This window comes from Oreochromis niloticus, linkage group LG1 (assembly GCF_001858045.2).
Source record: "Oreochromis niloticus isolate F11D_XX linkage group LG1, O_niloticus_UMD_NMBU, whole genome shotgun sequence".
In the NCBI taxonomy this organism is placed as follows: Eukaryota; Metazoa; Chordata; class Actinopteri; order Cichliformes; family Cichlidae; genus Oreochromis; species Oreochromis niloticus.
The window spans coordinates 32,035,072-32,053,702 of NC_031965.2; the positions used below are offsets into that span (position 1 = coordinate 32,035,072).

Below are 18,631 nucleotides of genomic sequence, written 5' to 3' on the forward strand. Positions count from 1 at the left end.
TCCGTTTATATCTGACCCAAATAGAGTGCAGGTCATAACTTCTTACCTGAAATTCAGTTCACCTCACGCTCCTGCCTTCGCTTTCCCTGATCCACGATTGACCTCCGCGTTAGCAAACACCAGTCGCCTGCCTCGTATGTCTCATTCGCGGCATATCCTTTCTGTCATACACCGGTGGATAGCTGCCCACTGTTGTAGCTCCGCGTTATAGCACCACCAAACAACTCAGTTATTTTTTCCACATCCAGCTGTAACTCCGATTCTATGCGAGCATTTGCGAGAGACCGGGGAGGTGAAACTACAGAGAGAGTCCCCTCGCTATCCATTTGCAGCCAAGTGCGGCAGCTAGCTAGGTAGCCGGCTAGCTGTCAGGCAGGACCGACATAGTCAGAGCACTGTCGCTAAATATGGGATGTCTTGATAAAACAAGCAGATATTTGAAGTTTACACACCTAGATTCTCGCCTGAAAATATCTTAAAAGCTTATTTTGTGACCTAGAAACACGAATAAAAGACATATAAAACGAAGTGGTGGCCGCCATTGTTCACTCTGTAGAGGCGTGCTATGAATTGTGGGATATGGAGTTTTCAACACAAGGATAAATCTTTTCGGCTGTACTACTCCCGGTATACCACTAGAGAGAGCCAAGACACCACAAATGAAGTCTGTTTATTTGGCGCCAAAAGATGAATTGGCCTAAATTTGCACTAAAATCTAAATATTTCAAAAACTATAAAAGTTATAAACACCAAAAGTCACACCATACTAGCCCAGCTCCAGCCGCACAAAATGATCTAACATATGTAATCCTAATGTCAAAACTGTTTGGCAGAGGAGCGCGGGAAAATTTTCACTAAAATATTAATATTTAAAAAACTATAAAATTCATAAACACCAAAAGTCATAGCACACCATTCCAGATCCGGCCGCACAAAATGAGGTAACATATATGAAGCTTGTCTCAAAACTGCGAGGCGAGATTCGCTGCAAAATTTCAGGCGGAAACTGGAGAATAATAATAATAATAATAATAAATCCGACGAATAGTAATATGTGTGCCTCTTTCCATAGGCACACATAATAATAAATCCGAGGAATAGTAATATGTGTGCCTCTTGGCATAGGCACACATAATAAAGAGAAACAGGAAAACAATAGTGTGGAAGCCCTTTAGGGCATCCACACAATAAAGAGAAACAGGAACTCAATAGTGTGGAAGCCCTTTTAGGGCATCCACACAATAATAAAGAACTAGAAAAATTTGCATTTCCTGCGAAAATGCTGTGTGGATGCCTTAATGCTGAAGCTGTCTGCTGAAAAAGATGAGAAGTTGCAAAAAGTTGTATGGTGGTGAAAAAAAAATGTTGCCTTGAGCAGGATTCGAACCCCGCCCTCTTAGTCTCAAGGCAGCTACTCATCTCACTAAGCCAAAGTCACTCTCAATTACTCAAACTCATTCTCACAAGGAAAGAGATGGAGAGACTGACAATTTTGCTGAAATGAGCAGAAGCTGCTGAGAATTGTGCTGGTAAGAGGAGAAAAGGCTGAAAATTTTGCAGAAAAGAGGTGAATCAGCAGAATTTCTGCTGAAAAGAGGTAAAGAAGCAAAAACTTGCGCTGAAAAGAGATGAATCAGCAGAATTTCTGCTCAAAAGAGTTTAAGAAGCAGAAAGTTGCGCTGAAAAGAGATGAATCAGCAGAATTTCTGCTTAAAAGAGTTTTTCCTGAAAACAGCTGAGATTTGTGCTAATAAGAGGTGAAAAGGCTGAAAATTTTGCAGAAGAGGTGAACAAGCAGAATTTGGGCTGAAAAGAGGTGAAAATTCTGCTGAAAAGAGTTCAATCAGCAGAATTTCTGCTGAAAAGTGTTCTGCAGAACTCTTTTCAGAATTCTGCTGAAAAGATGTTTTTGCTGAAAATAGCTGAAAAAGCTGGGAAACTGAAAATTTTGCTGAAAAGGGGTGAAAAAGCTGAAACTTAGTTAAAAAAGTTTCTCTGCGTAAAACAGGTTTCTGCTTAAAACAGCTAAAAAGTTGAGATTTGTGCTGAAAACAGGTGTTCAAATCCCATGACCAGGATTTGAACCTGGTCTTTCTGGTCTCAAGGAAGCTACTCATCTCACTGAACTAAACTTGTTCCGACAAACACAAGGGATGGAGAAACTGACAATTTTGGTAAATGAGCAGAAGCTGCTGAGTTCTGTGCTGAGAAGATGTGAAAAGCTGAAAAATTTGCAGAAAAGAGGTGAATCAGCAGAATTTCTGCAGAAAAGATGGAAAGAAGAAGAACATTGCGCTGAAAAGAGGTAAATCAGCAGAATTTCTGCTGAAAAGACGGAAAGAAGCAATCACAGTAGCTGCTCATCTCACTGAGCCAAAGCAGTTCTTGTCCCACCAAGAGATATGATGAGAAAAAATATGCAGGGGGGGGCGAAGAAGCTGAATTGTTGTGAAAAGAGGTGAAAAAGCTGAAATTCTTCTGAAAGAGCAGAACAGGCTGAAAATTTTCAGCTACTCATTGAGCCAAACTGGTTCTCACATAACTGAAAAAAGGTGAAAAAGCTGAAAATTCTGATAAAAACATCAGAAGTGGCTGACATTTGTGCTGATAAGAGGTGAAAACACAAACTTTCTGCTGAAAAGAGGCAGAACAACCTGGTTCTGCTCAATTTCACCAATCAGAGGTACTGCTTCTGTCTGCTTCATCAGGCTGTGTACTTGTTTCTGCCATGGAGCGTTAAAGAGGAATCTGAGGTCCAAATTAGAAAAGCTGCTAAAATCATAAAACTTTGCAGAATTGTAATAAATTAGCAATATAAATTACAGGTCTGTGATAGTGTATCAATTTGTAGTGAAAAAAAAAAACGTGGACCAAGGTGGGATTGAACCCACGACCTTTGAGCTGCAGAGCCGTGTCATTACTGATTGCGCCACCTGGAAAGGGGGCGGTGGTCTGAAAGACAGATACTTGGGCAGTCAGAAAATAGATCGCGGTGAGAGGCGAAAAACGCCGTTTTTTGGAGTTACAAAACGTCGTGTAACTCAAAAACTAGGAGGGCTAGCAGCATAATTCTTGTACTGGGTGAATCAGCGGACTTTGGTGTACTTTGACTGCGATTTTCATTGCTCTTTCTACCTCCGTCGCGGAGATATGACGAGAGAAGAAACGGCTTCATTTCCAGAGTTTGAAGACTGAGAGAAGGACAGATTTCCACCCCTCAAACAAACGTAATTCATTGCTCAACGGTAAGATAACTGTAAAAACTGCTTCCACTGTGAGTGTCAGCAGTGTCTGAAGATATATTGGCACAAGCCTCATGTCCTAACTTTGCTTTGTTAAAGAGATATGGCGATTTGAAAATGCCTCCCGTTACAGAATTTCAGCTCTGAATTTCAAAACCTCCCCATAGACTTTGAATGGGGAGTTGTCAGACCTTGTGTCACTCCGAGGCAAATTGCGAAAAAACGGTAAATCTCACAATAAAGATAGTGACATTTTCTGAAAGCCAGCAAAAATACCTACGTTTTGATGTATAATTTGTGGGGGTTGAGTGGAAATTGAGCGAGTAGCAAGAAGTTGTTCAGACATGAAGAGAAAATTCAGAACGGACCAGCACTCACTCTGACTTAATTGCATAGCAACCATAGCAACGCATGTATTTTCTGAAAAATCACAATTTTGCAACTGAAAACTTAAAGACAGATAAGATTTAAACGGTAGAAGATCTGAAAAAGCTGAATCACTCAGGAATAGCCCAATAATCTGAGAACATTTTAAAGTTTGAATGGAGTTTCTAGGTGAAAGTATGACAAAGTAGTTAAGTTTCAAAAACAAGCAGGTTTTAGCAGAATTGTGGAAGTTTCCCATTCATTTCAATAGGACAAATTAAAGGAAAAAAGTGTAATATTTTAAAAAGTATAACAGTAATAAACACCAAAAGTCATAGCAGTCATTAGCAGAAAGAGCAGAACAGTTTAGAGTTTGAACGGAGAAAATCGGCTGAAAACTCACGGAGTAGTTAAACGGCGAAGAACGGAGCAACTAGAAGAATAATAAAGTATAAAGAATAAAGAGAAACAGGAACTCAATAGTGTGGAAGCCCTTTGAGGGCATCCACACAATAAAGAGAAACAGGAACTCAATAGTGTGGAAGCCCTTGAGGGCATCCACACAACTAGAAAGTGCATTTTCTGAAGAAACTGCAGTGTGAATGCTTGAATCTGAATGTATGCACTGAAATGAATTAATTGCTGAATTTTGAGTTAAAAATAAAAATGTTGAATGAGCTGGAAAATGCAGAGTTTTTAACCTGAAAACAAAAGTGCAGAACTTTTGAAAGCTGATGTTCACACAGAAGAAGTTGGAAAATAGCTGAAAAGTTTTTAAATTAAAATTGGGAAAACCTAAGAAATGAGAACAGAAAATTTAGAGTCAGAAAACATCTGAATGAATATTAAAAGTTCATATTCTTTGAATCACTGAATGACTGAAATGTGATCCCTCCACTTGGATCCACACAGTTTAAAAAGTTTATATTTCTGAGCTTTGAAAGACATGCTGTTGGAAAGAGAACATCGATGGCGACGTTTTGAGGGTAAAATGATGGCTGTAGGGCAAACACTGTGGACACAGCAGCAGTTGAAAGAGAAGTAGTTAAGATGAATCTTGGCAGAGTGAGGGACAGAGCTCGTTAGGCAGGCAGGTGTGAGCCTGGTTGCTATAGTGACTGCACCCAATGGCCCCATACACACGCAGACATGCACCTCACTTTTGCTGCTTAAAATGAACAGAAAAGTCAGGCCGAAACAAATCGCTCCCAAATGAAAAGTATAAGTCGTATTGACAAAATTCTTTCACCGTGAGCGGCAGCAATGTCTAGTCTACCTAATTCTCAGTTTTCATGCCTGTGGAGTTTATTATATGGACGTGGTGACAGTGTAAAGACAGCCTGCTCTTCTGATTTTCAAAGGAACTTTCTGAGCCATTTTAACATTGGAGTCTATGGAGGAGTTGGAGGGAGGAGGCTGTGCTTTGGTGACATTTATGAAAGAACCATAACACCTAGCACAATAGTAAACACATTGGATGAAAGAGGACAGCGATGGCTACGTTTTGAGGGTAAAATCATACCTGTAGAGGAAACGCTGCGGACACAGCAGCAGTTTTAAAAAAGATTTTAAGATTAATTTTTTCGCTCCTCTCACTCTAGCAGTTGAGCTGTCTCACTCTAGCCCCAACATTCCGTCCCATACACACCCATTATAAACGCTGAAATGGCTGAAAAAACATCATGAAACTTAAACTGGAACTGAAGAAAAAGTATAACAGATATTGAAAAGATAAATACAAGTTGAATAGTTGAATGTCTTGTCTTCGTTTTAAAGTTTGAATGATCGCTCTATGTCAACGTATATGGAAGTAATACGAGTTTAAAAATGAGTAAGTTGAAGGAGAATTTTAAGGGTCTCCCCATTGAAATACATGGGAAATTTTTGTTGAAAAAAGTTAAATAATTTTAAAAATATAAATGTTATGAATGAGAAAAATACAAGCAGTCATGTCCAAAAGAAGAGGAATCTAAAGGTGTTTGAATGGTTTTTCTAAGTTGAGCGGTTTTGAAGGAATTAGATGCCAAAAAACGTACGGAATATATAATAATAATAACTAGAAAGTGCATTTTCTGAAGAAACTGCAGTGTGAATGCTTGAATCTGAATGTATGCACTGAAATGAATTAATTGCTGAATTTTAAGTTAAAAATTTTGAATGAGATGAAAAATACAGAAATTTTCGCCTGAAAACAAAAGTGCTGAACTGCTAAAAGCTGACATCCACAGAGAAGAAGTTGGAAAATAGTTGAAAATGTTTTAAATGGAAATTAGAAAAACCTAAGAAATGACAAAAGAAAATTTAAAGTCAGAAAACATCTGAATGAATATTAAAATTTCATATTCTTTAAATCACTGAATTACTAAAATGTGATCCCTCCACTTGGATATACACAGTTTAAAAAGTTTAAATGTCTGAGCTTTCAAAGTCACGTTGTTGCAAAGAGAACAACGATGGCGTCGTTTTGAGGGTAAAATGATGGCTGTAGAGCAAACACTGTGGACACAGCAGCAGTTTAAAGAGAAGTGTTTAAGATGAATCTTGGCACAGTGAGAGACAGAGCTCGTTAGGCAGGCAGGTGTGAGCCTGGTTGCTATAGTGACTGCACCCAATGGCTCCATACACACGCACACAGACATGCACCTCACTTTTGCTGCTTAAAATGAACAGAAAAGTCAGGTCGAAACAAATCGCTCCCAAATGAAAAGTACAGGTCCTATTGACGAAATTCTTTCACCGTGAGCGGCAGCAATGTCCAGTCTACCTAATTCTCAGTTTTCATGCCTGTGGAGTTTATTATATGGACGTGGTGACAGTGTAAAAACACCATGCTCTTCTGATTTTCAAACGAACCTTCTGAGCCATTTTAACATTAGAGTCTATGGAGGAGTTGGAGGGAGGAGGCTGTGCTTTGGTGACATTTATGAAAGAACCATAACACCTAGTACAATAGTAAACACATTGGATGAAAGAGGACAGCGATGGCTACGTTTTGAGGGTAAAATCATACCTGTAGAGCAAACGCTGTGGACACAGCAGCAGTTTTAAAAAATATTTTAAGATTAATTTTTTCGCTCCTCTCACTCTGGCAGTTGAGCTGTCTCACTCTAGCCCCAACATTCCGTCCCATACACACCCATTATAAACTCTGAAACGGCTGAAAAAACATCATGAAACTTAAACTGGAACTGAAGAAAAACTATAATAGATATTGAAAAGATAAATACAAGTTGAATAGTTGAATGTCTTGTCTTCGTTTTAAAGTTTGAATGGTGGCTCTATGTCAACGTATGTTGAAGTAGATACAGTTTGAAAATGAGTAAGTTGAATGAGGATTTGAAGGGTCTCCCCATTGAAATACATGGGAAATTTTTGTTGAAAAAAGTTGAATAATTTTAAAAATATAAATGTTATAAATGAGAAAAGTAGAAGCAGTCATGTCCAAAAGAAGAGGAATCTAACGGTGTTTGAATGGTTTTTCTAAGTTGAGCGGTTTTGAAGGAGATAGATGCCAAAAAACGTACGGAATATGATATAATAATAATAATAAAGATTAGAAGAACAATACTGTGAATGCTTTTACAAGCATTCACACTAATAAAGATTAGAAGAACAATACTGTGAATGCTTTTACAAGCATTCACACTAATAAAGATTACAACAACAATACTGTGAATGCTTTTACAAGCATTCACACTAATAAAGATTAGAAGAACAATACTGTGAATGCTTTTACAAGCATTCACACTAATAACATCCTCCTCTCTGCTCTCTGGTCGCTATAGTAACGCGTAAATAGTTCTTTCAAAATAAGACACACGACTACAACACGGGAAAAGACCCAGGGAACCCGACTTAACGATTAAAAACCCTGAAAATCATACACTTCACACCCGAGCCTCAACTCTCGCGGCCCGATACCAAACGGGCCCGGGTGATGGGGACCGCTGCTGTGCAGAAGACACGGCACTAGATTGATTGACAATGGTCTACAGCAATCAGAACGCACAAAACAATGTGCTGTTAAGAAAAAAAAAAAATCAGCGAAACAGCGAGTCCGCGAAAGGTGCTGATAAATAAATTCTAAGTGTTTTTTTTAACAATCTGGGTTAAAAACACTTGGAATCAAATTTATTTATCAGCAGCATCAATAGTAACAAAAATACAATTTAGTTTTCGCTGTCAGTTCTCGATTTGTACGGTCCGACTTTGCACATGCGCAGTAAAGATCGGGGAGTCCTGATCCGTCACTATCTTTTAATTTTTTGTTGTTGTCTACATTATATTAAATGTTTCATTATCGGAAACATTTTAAGAGATGCTTATTATTCTTAACATCTTAAGAGATACTCTGACCCGTAACTATCGTAAAACGCTTCGACCGGAAGTAGACACCTTTCGCGCATGCGGGGTACCGATCGGGTTTCCGGTACGGATCGGGTAGTGACAAGCTTCAAGCGGACCATCACTACCTCTCACATCTAAAGGTAAGTGCCAAGGTAACTTTGAACTGAGTTCAGTCAATCTTGAGTTTTTCGAAGTTTTCTGAATGAAGTTTTCTGTTGCTCTCTGTGAGAGAAGACCGTTAAAGGCGAGGCTCTCCAGAGTGTAGCAAAACAGGAAACAGCAGCTGGCTGTGTGTAAGTGTGCAAACGAATAGATTAGAAGTGAAAGTGAGCCACGAGTATAGAAAGGTCCAGTTTCGTGAGTTGTTTTTCTCACCACTGATCACGCGCTCAACACTCTACACATACTTGCATCACACGCGCGCTCTCAAGCATCAGTATTGTACAATTCTGGGCGTCACGTGAGTTGCAGGTGTTACCATATAACGGAAATCTCCATTGTTCTGTAGCAGTGGTTCTCAAACGTTTCACCCTTACGAGCGACATCAAAGCGCAGTAGTATAGGCCTATTTAACACCACATACACATACTTGCCAACATTCAAAAGGGCTCTCTCTCTCTCTCTCTTTCTCTCTATCCATCGATCGATCGATCGATAGATGTGCAATATCACTGATCACACTGCACCTCACATTGCACCTGCTAGTTAGATGGCATGTATGTGTATGTATATAGATGCAAGCGTGTATGTGGAAATATGTGTGTGTATGTATGTACGGATGCATATATGTATATATACATATATGTATGTATGTGCATGTATGTTTGCAGGTGTATGTATAACTTGTACATATCTTTCTTGTGTAAATGTAAATTTGTCTGCTGTTGTGTAAATACTTAGGCTATTGTGTACTCCACACACGGAGAGATGCCAAACTGCCTTTCACTGTTCTTGTAACAGTGACAATAAAAAACTATTCTATTCTATATATATGTATGTATGTATGTATGTATGTGTGTGTGTGTGTGTGTGTGTGTGTGTGTGTGTGTATATTGGTGTGTCGGCCCACTGGGCATTTGATTCTAATAACAGGCCTCAGTCTCTCCTGCTATACTGCTAAATTTTGTATCGGTGCTTAAACCTTTTGTGTTTCCAATAAGTTTCCCACCTCGGGAAGCAAAAATGTGTTCTTTTACTTGTCAGATGAACATATGAGACACTTTGACTCTTCAGTGCAGTGTGGAGCCTAACAAAGATCTGCTTTGTGTTACAGCTGATCAGCAGGAGGAGAAGAGTCTGACGGAGCAGCAGAGGAACATTTTCAGCTACTTGGACTCAGCTCAGTCACTACAGAGAAAACAATGAGCTCAACACAGAAGGTGACAGACAGAGCAGGGCGATATGACCAAAAATATTTATCACGATATACATTTGAAAATTTGCGATAATGATATAACTGACGATATAATTGACGCGAGACAAAATACTTTTACAACTCCACAACTTTATTAAAAAACCCATCAATGTATTTTCACTTAAACAAGCAGCTGTTTTTTATGTGTATTGAAGTTATATAAAAATTTAACAGTGCAAATTCCATTTGCACTGTTAATATTTTTGGTCATATCGCCCTGCTCTACTTTCATGTGTTACTGTTTAGGCTTAAATTGGTTTGATGTTTGGTGCCTTTTCTTAATGTAAAACCCCCCCTCAGGTTACGATCAGACATTTTTCTTCACTGAACCTATTGGGTCTAAACTCAGACCCCGCTGTCTCCAGGACTTATTCCCATGAAAGAAAAACAAGGCAACAGCGATCGATCGATTTACTTGCAAGGGAGGCCTGGTGTTTCTGAAAAATGGAGCCTAATGGGAGCATATATAAGGAGAATAAGACCAGGCCCAGAACAGAGCCCTGAGGTATTCCACAAGTGAGTGTAGCTGGAGAAGGGTATTTGTTACCCAGCATCACAGAATATGTTCTGCTCTCTAGGTAAGAGGCAAACCATTTTAGAGCAGAGCCTTGAATGCCAACACGTCTTTAGACGGTTTAATAGGATTGTGTGGTCGACAGTGTCAAATGCTACGCTCAGGTCTAAAAGGATTAAAACTGTACTTTTTCCAGAATCAGCAGCTAGAAGCACATCATTGAACACCTTCAGTAGAGCAGATTCTGTGCTGTGGAAGGAACTGAAACCAGACTGATATTTTTCCAGAATATTATGCGTGTCTAAGAATGAGGATAATTGGTGGAGGACAATCTTCTCAAGAAACTTAGACAAAAAAGGCAGCTTAGAGATTGGTCTAAAATTGCCAAGAACTGACTGATCTAAACCAGGTTTTTTTAGAAGCGGCTGGACAACAGCTTGTTTAAACAAGTCAGGAACAGTTCCATATGAGATACTGCCATTTACAATAGCAAGGATGTTGGGGCCGACTGTCTTCAGCACATCTCTGAGAAATGGTGTAGGTAACATATCCAAGGGGCACATAGTTGGTTTCATGTGCATTATTATATCAGTGAGATGGGATAATGAAACCGGTTTAAATTCTGAAAAAGGAATGAACATGTAGATGGTTCAGAGAAAAACAAGGCAACAGCGATCGATCGATTTACTTGCAAGGGAGGCCTTGTCGGTATCTCAGAAACGCACTTCGAATCTCATTTGATTTGATAAATTTTGATCTTTTGATCGATAAACTAAAATGTTATCGATTTTCACCAGCTGCTCTGTGCTGGATGAAAGTTATTTGTCTGGAAGACGGCAAAAGGTTTATTATAATGTTTATTTCTCCGAGAGCTGCGACATGAACTGTGGTCTACCCCAAGGCAGCTGCCTCACTTCTCTATTCAGTTTCACAAACGATCTGCAATATGTCTTGGGTTAATCTTGGGTATGCCAATGATTCCACCATGTTTTATTCAGCCAGTGACAACTCTGAATTGACCAGTTCTGAAAGACCCCATCAGAACTCATGAGAAATCTCTGCATCACAAGAAATGAATTGGTGCTCAGTCTGCAGCATCTGTCCCAGAACAAACACCAATTGCAAAAACCATACTAAAATAAACCAAGCACAACAAGAAGTCCTGAAAAAGCTGTTTAGAACTGCGTACTACGTTGCAAAGATTGAACTACCACTGGCAAAATTTAGCAGTCTTTGCAAACTTCAGAAAGCAAATGGCCTAGATCTTGGTTCCACTTACCTCAATGACCATGCTTGCAGAGAGTTTATTGGAGCAATAGCACAAATTTCAAGAGACCAGATTGAAAAGGAAATTCAAGAAAGCAGGTTCTTATCCATTCTTGCAGATGGCAGTACAGACACTGGTATAATAGAACAGGAGTTGGTTCACGTCAGGTATGTGAGGGATAATGGTGACATATCCACATACATGATCAAATGTCAGCCAGTCAAGAGTGCAAATGCTGCAGGTATTTTAGAGGCTATTGATGAAGCAGTGAACACCATGGGTATCAGAGAAGACACATGGAAAAAGAAAGTAGTGTGTGCAAATTTTGATGGTGCTGCAGTGATGATGGGTGAGAAACAGGAGTAGCTGGGAGACTGAAACAGAGGATACCCCACATCATAACAATCCACTGTGTGGCACACAAACTAGAGCTAGCCGTGCTGGATAGCGTGAAAGGCTGTGAGTACCTGGTGAAATTTGAAGATACACTGAAAACCATCTTTAAGATGTACTACTATTCCCCAAAGAAGCGAAGAGAGCTGACAGAAATAAGTGAACTGCTAAATGAGAGGCTGGCACATTTCAGTGGCCTGAAGAGCACACGGTGGCTTCCAAGCCGGCTGAGATGTCTAAAGGCTGTGGAAAAAAATTACACTCCCACTGTTGTTCATATGGAGAACATGGCAGAAGGAAGTGATGTCAAAGCCGAGGATGCAGCCAAGGCTAAGGGGGTGGTGCAGGAGATGAAGACTGAGAAATTTGTTCGCTTCCTGCATTTCATGTTGGACTACAGTACCATCTTATCCAAGTGCTCTACTGATTTTCAGCATGATAACCTAAACATCACACGAACAAATCAGTTAGTTGAGAGCACAACATCACGCTTACTCAGCCTAAAAACAAAACCAGGAGAATATCAGAAAACCTTGGACACAAAGTTCACAGCGAACCAGGATGGTAGTATTTGCTACTGTGGAACTCAGCTAACAAAAAGTCAGCGACCTGCTAGAAGAGGTGAGGGAACAGACAAAGACACCTTTGGTGCAGAGATCCAGAAGATTATTGACAACACAGTCAAGTACATGGACAACAGATTTAAAAATCTCCATGAAAAGCCTCTTTCTTGTTTCAAGGTTTTTGACCCTTCCACTCTTCCCTACCCCAGAGAAGAACTAGCAAATTATGGGGATGAAGAGGTGGATTATCTTGTCACAGATTTTGCCTGTTTGCTAGATGCAGAAGAGAAAGAGAAAATTCCACAAGAATGGATGGATCTAAAAGTGCGGCTTGCAGAACGCCGGGGTCGCAAAGTAGATTGCTTGTACAGAGATCTCCTCTCTGAGAATCCAGAACATCTCTCTCATATCTTGTTGCTGGTGAAATTAATGCTGACACTTAGTCCATCAACAGCCATCTGTGAGAGAGGATTTTCTTGCATGAACCGAGTGAAGACAACACATCGTACCTCTCTACACCCTGAAACATTGAATGACTGCATGCAACTCTCCATTAATGGGGAAACAGTTGAATCTTTTTGCCCTGACAAGTCGATTCGTTTCTGGATGTTTTCTGGAAAAGGTTCAAGACACCTGGATCATAAAACCCAGACAAGAACAAAGAGCAGTGAAATGGAGGGCAATGCACAGGAAGAGAAAGCTGATGAAGGAGATGCTATGCCCTCAACGTCGAGTGGCATTTTCTCATCCGAGACTTCAGTGGAAATTTCAGATTCAGGATCTGACACAGACTAATTCATGTTTTACACAGTTCTAACAAGTTCACAGAAATTTCTGTTTAATTAGAACCAGATATTTGAGGTGATTGTAATGTTTATACAGTTGTTGTAATTTGTGTTTTAACAATTTTTTGATTGATGTTTTGTTTCCTTTACAATATTATACAATAAAAATAATCTTTTTTATTCGGGCTACTTAAATTTATTTTGGGCTACCAAAAACTAAAGAGTGCCTGCCCGAAGGGCTACCAGGGATTTTGAAATTTTGCGAGCCCTGGAAAGGGCTCATTTGGTATAACGGAATAGCTTTAGTGTCTTGTTTTTAAAACTTGAGTATGAACTTATACAAAATGCAGCAAGATATTTATTTAAAAAACAGTTTTATTGATTACAAAAAACGCCATATCGGATTCATATCGGTATCAGCAGATATCCATATGATATCGGAATCGGTATTGGACATTAAAAACTGGCATCGTGCCATCTCTAATACTAACATTGATAAAATACATTATCAACTTTCTTGGCTTCCTGTACAGGCTAAAATATTCTATGGCTTACTTGTAGTTATAAAGAACGCAATTCTGTTAAACACACCACATTTATTTCTGCTCAGCTGCAGTATCCAGATGAAATACATAATCATATTACACGATTTTCAACAAACTGCAATTTAGTAAATGCTCGAGTTAAAAGTAACTTTTTGTAAAACTTTTATTTAGAGCAACTTTCAAGCCTCATAAAATTAGAGAATTAGCAACTATTCAAAACTTCAATGAACATTTAAAAGCCGATTTACAGAACTTTTAGTTGTTGTAATATTGTAAGAGATGATTTGTTTTTGATGCACATTACACAAATATCAATGTCATTGATATTATTGTTGTTATTGATTGCTTATATTTTAATTGTGAAACCTCACTGTAGATGTAAGAGCCAAATTATGTGGATATTTTGAATCCACTTTATTGTGTAATATTTTATGTGATTATATTTGACGGAAGACGAGCAACATCTGTTGTGGAAGCTAATGGGGTTCCTTTTGAATAAACAAACAAACATAGGATTTAATATCACTGAATAATTATGTATAGATCTAAATTATAGAAATATGTATTACAAACAACAACTGTGTGTGTGTGTGTGTGTGTGTGTGTGTGTACAATCAGGAGGGATGGGCATGATTTTAGTGTTTAAACAGTCATGAATTATTTTTAACACCAGGTTGGATGTAATGTGTTAGAACTACCAGCAGGTGGGGATAAGAGACCTTTAAGGTGTTTGGTGCCACGCTCCACCTTCAGGTTTAAAACTAGTGTTAATGGAGGGAGTTTGAAGGTTCAGTTTGTTCCACGACTGCATTTCACTCACTGCCTCTGTTTGTATCTCTGTCACTGCAGGACCAACATGGAGCGAGAAGTCAGCGCTCTCAGGAGGCCGACAAACCTCACAGAAGAAAGAGAGAGAAAACATACACCTGTGACGAGTGTGGGAAGGATTTTACTGTGAAGTCTACACTAAAACAGCATCAGATCATCCACACTGGAGAGAGACCGTTCAGCTGTGACTTGTGTGGAAAGTCTTTTTCCTGGAAGCTTTCCCTAAAACAACACCAACTCATCCACAGTGGAGTTAAAGCGTACAGCTGTGATCAGTGTGGCAGAGCTTTTACTCAAAGTAGCAGCTTACAGAGTCATCTAGTTACCCACTCTGGAATTAAGGCGTACAGCTGTGACATCTGTGGAAAAACTTTCAGCCAGAGAGGGCACCGAAATACACACCTACGCATTCACACCAGACATGATGTGTACTGCTGTGAACAGTGTGGCAAAGAGTTTATAACTCACACAGAGTTACAACAACACATGTTTACCCACACTGAGGAACGACCTTATAAATGTGACCTGTGTGAGAAGACTTTTAAATCTCCACTTAGCCTGAGACGACACCAACAGATCCACACCAGAAAGAGACTCTACAAGTGCAGTTACTGTGAGGTATGTATTTATATTGTTATCTTGTCATTTTAGCCTGACTGTTTGGAACAACTCTGCTCATTAAACTGTGTTAGCATGTTAGCAATTCTACTGCATGCAAAAGCAGCTCTGAGTGATTATTCAGATTTTCATGTCAGTTATGATTTTAGTATTACTGTAGTATTATGGTGGTAGTATTGTAGTTATTGCAGCCCAGTAAACTGAGTGTGTTAACTGAAACAGTAAAATGTAATTGGACGTCTGCAGAGATGCTCTTTATTTCAGGCGACGTTCAGGATAAAAATGTTGAAGGACTGACTTACACTGTCTTTGTGTCTTTGTTTAGAAGCAGAGCGACACAGAAGGATCCAGTTCTCAACCCTGTCATCACTGTGGTGGTGGGAAAGAGTTTCATTGCGACCTGTGTGGAAAAACTTTCAAATGGCAATTGACCCTAAAAAGACATCAACGTAGACACACTGGAGACAAACTGCAAAGAATGTGGGAGAAGCTTCACCACATCAGGTGGATTAAAACGACATGAACTGATTCACAGTGGGGTTAAAAAGCACCTCTGTGATCAGTGTGGGTCATCCTTCACCACTGCAGGTCAGCTTAAATCACACAAACGAGTCCACACAGGAGAGAAACCATACAAGTGCAGACACTGTGACAGAAGCTTCTCACAATCATATCATCGTAACAAGCATGAACGTGCACACATGGATAGAAACTACAGCTGTGACCAGTGTGACAAGAGCTTCAGGAATCTCAATTCATACTCTGAACACAAACGATCCCACGTTACTAATAAACTGTTTCACTGTTACCAATGTGCCAAAACATTCACCTCATTGTCTGCTCTGTGCAAACATCAGCGTGATCACTAAGGGCTGAAATCACTCCCATCACTGGATCACAGTGAATCTGAAGAGACAGAAAGATCCTCTGGTTTCAGTGTCAGACTCAAAAAGCTTGAGATCAGGCTCCACAGAGTTCAGATAGAATCATTTAAACTTGTGTTGACAGGGCTCTAGACTAGCTTTTTGACATGGGCACACCGGTACGCCTAACTTTAAAAAGTTAGGCGTACCGGCACAAAAGTTAGGCGCACTCAAATTTTTCAACCGCATCGCTTAACACCGCAGTTTTACATGTGCACTTTCTTTGGGGGGGGAAGTCCATACAGACAATATTCATTTCTAAATTATTATCTAACAAACTTGTGTTTAAATTGCTTTTTCAATATTGTAGAAAATGTTAAACTTAATCATCATCTCGGCCTCTGACGACCTGTTTGCTGCTGCCTGCTGCTGAAAGGCAGTGGGGACACTTGGGCAGTGCATTTATTGCAGCATATAATGTATTTCCTGGATACACTGTGCTTTTTCAGCATTCAAAGATTGATGGCACCATGTCAGAGCTGGCTATGAATTTCAGACGGATCAGTCCTTAACACAAAAGTTATCAATAGTTCTTTTCATGTTTTCTTATTACCCACAGCTACATCCACTTCTGTCAGGCCTAGGCTTCTCACTAGGGCTGGGTATCATCATTGATTTCTATAATCCATTCGATTCCGGTTCTCAAAGTCCTGAGTCGATTCAATTTAGCCTCAGACAGTCAGAAATATTATAATTCTGATCATTTATCAGTACTGATACACATGAGACTTCATCAGAATTGTGAACATCACAGCAGATGCCTTTGTGTGAAAGTAACTGAGAATAAAACACAGAAAAACATGAAGGAGATTTTCCTGGTCTGGCGTTTTACAGCAGATAACCTTAAAAATATTCTGCAATTTTGCATAATTTTAAGAAGTTTAAATTTCTTCAGTATTGAACAGCAGAAATTAGGCTTTCTTGTCCGAGGTCATTTAAGTGAAAAAAGAAAAAGAAAAGAAAAAGACAGCGGCCGACAGCGCTGTAAACAACGGTAGACTGGTGGGTAATAAGCGAATGGATAATGCAGAAAACAGAGATTTGAGACGGGAAACTGTTCTTGAAGTACAGAGAGAGAGAGAGAGAGGGAGAGCTGTGCATGAAGTGTGATTTTTATCGTGGTGGAAGCAAAACAGCAAAAGTCAGAGGGAATTCATGACAACATTGATCAAATGTGAAGCGTAGTTTGCTGCTTCTTTTGCTGCTGGCTCGGCGAATTTTGGTTGGAGAGACAAAACCTGCAGCTCAGAATCAGCGCAAAAAAGACGGAAACACAGCGGACCCGACGCATCAGAGTCGCTAAGCTCCGACAGCGTGTCCGTGTTCGGGCCGTCGGGTGAGAAAGCCGAGAAAAACAAAGCTGATTCTGATGCGTCGGGTCTGCTCTGTGTTTACGTCTTTGTGTGGAATCCGTTAATGAATTGATATCACTTTATTCAAGCTACTCACCTCTCTCTTCCACCTGCACTTTCAACTGGACCACGGCCAATCAGAGAGGTCCGCCCCTGCCTATCTCTGATTGGTTTAGTCCATGATAGGGGCATAATGTGTGTCTGTTGTTGGCACACGGAGAGTTGCAGAGATTTTTTTTTTTTTTTTTTTTTTTTTTGTTATCTGAAAATATTTGGTCGCACAGGTGCAACCAAATATTTTTTTTTTAGTCGTACCACTGAAAAATTTGGTCGCATTTGCGACCAAATTGGTCGCACTCTAGAGCCCTGGTTGAACTGAACTGGTTGCTGGGCTGAACTTCTACATAATACAGATTTACATGGGATCTTACTTTCTGTCGTTTTACTGAGTCAGTTTTGTCCTTTTTTCTCTCTCCTGGTTTTGCTCGTCTGTAAATAATTGAAACTCAGTCAAATAGTTCATTGTTCTCCAGCAAAACGTTTTGGAAACTCATGTTTAACCTTTAAAACTCTGACATGTTTTAGCACACAAGGCTTCATCGGGGAGTTCACTCATGATTGGACCATGAGAATAAAGGTTTTTAGTTCTTTCAAAGAGAGTCTTGGAGCTGTTTGATGTTTTTGTTTTTCTGAAACCACCTGAAAGAAAAATTATTTTTCTTGCTTTATGTAGTGTGGAAGTTTTTAATGTTTCTTTCATCTGTGATGTTCTTGAATGTGTTGACATGAAGATGGTACAAATAAACTGTCCTTTCAGCTTTAGCTCCTAATTTATTCATTATTTATGGAAGTAGCACAGCAGCAGTTTCTTGATTAACACATGGAGGGCTCGGGATCTGATGGTAAATAATGTTTTGTGTCCTTGTACACATCATACAGCTCAGCTGTTCCACAGATGTCAGGTTTACACAGTGGGATGGTTTGTAAGAACGCAGCTCTCCTGTGGATAAATCCTTACTCTTAGCCTCAGGACCTCACACAGTCCCAGCAGGTTTGGTCAGAAGATTTATACCTTTTTCATTTCTATATGATTCTTCTTGCATCTAAACAAAGATGATTATGATGATGATGAGTCATTTATGAAAAAAGAAGCAAAAAACAATATTGTTGTATGAGGATTTTTATGGCAGATTTTGTACATCAACATTTTTGTACATGAAAATGTTGAAAGGATGCAAAGGAGGAGGAGGGCACAAGAGCTCAGCACGTGATACTGACTGGAAGCAACACAGCCGCTGTTGACAAAGCAGCAGAGTCAGATATGAATGTGTATTGAATTCATCGTGTAAATATACCAGATTTATCCACATACGCTAGTTTTCACCCTTTTTTCTTTTTTTTACTTTCAGTAAGTTTACTTTTATTTTATTTTTACTTTCTGAAGATGCAGGAGAATCTGATTCATCATTATTGA

General features: G+C 39.4%; 1 protein-coding gene and 1 long non-coding RNA gene across 3 annotated transcripts in view; one reads left to right on the forward strand and one right to left on the reverse strand.

The window, feature by feature from the left end:
* Positions 1-18,631, reverse strand: part of chst8 (carbohydrate (N-acetylgalactosamine 4-0) sulfotransferase 8) — a 409,028-nt gene that overhangs the window by 49,115 nt on the left and 341,282 nt on the right. The window lies entirely within an intron of this gene.
* On the forward strand, positions 14,562-15,588 carry LOC112847047 (uncharacterized). The gene is made up of 2 exons (XR_003220358.1): positions 14,562-14,882; positions 15,208-15,588. It is a non-coding gene; the product is annotated as an uncharacterized LOC112847047 (long non-coding RNA).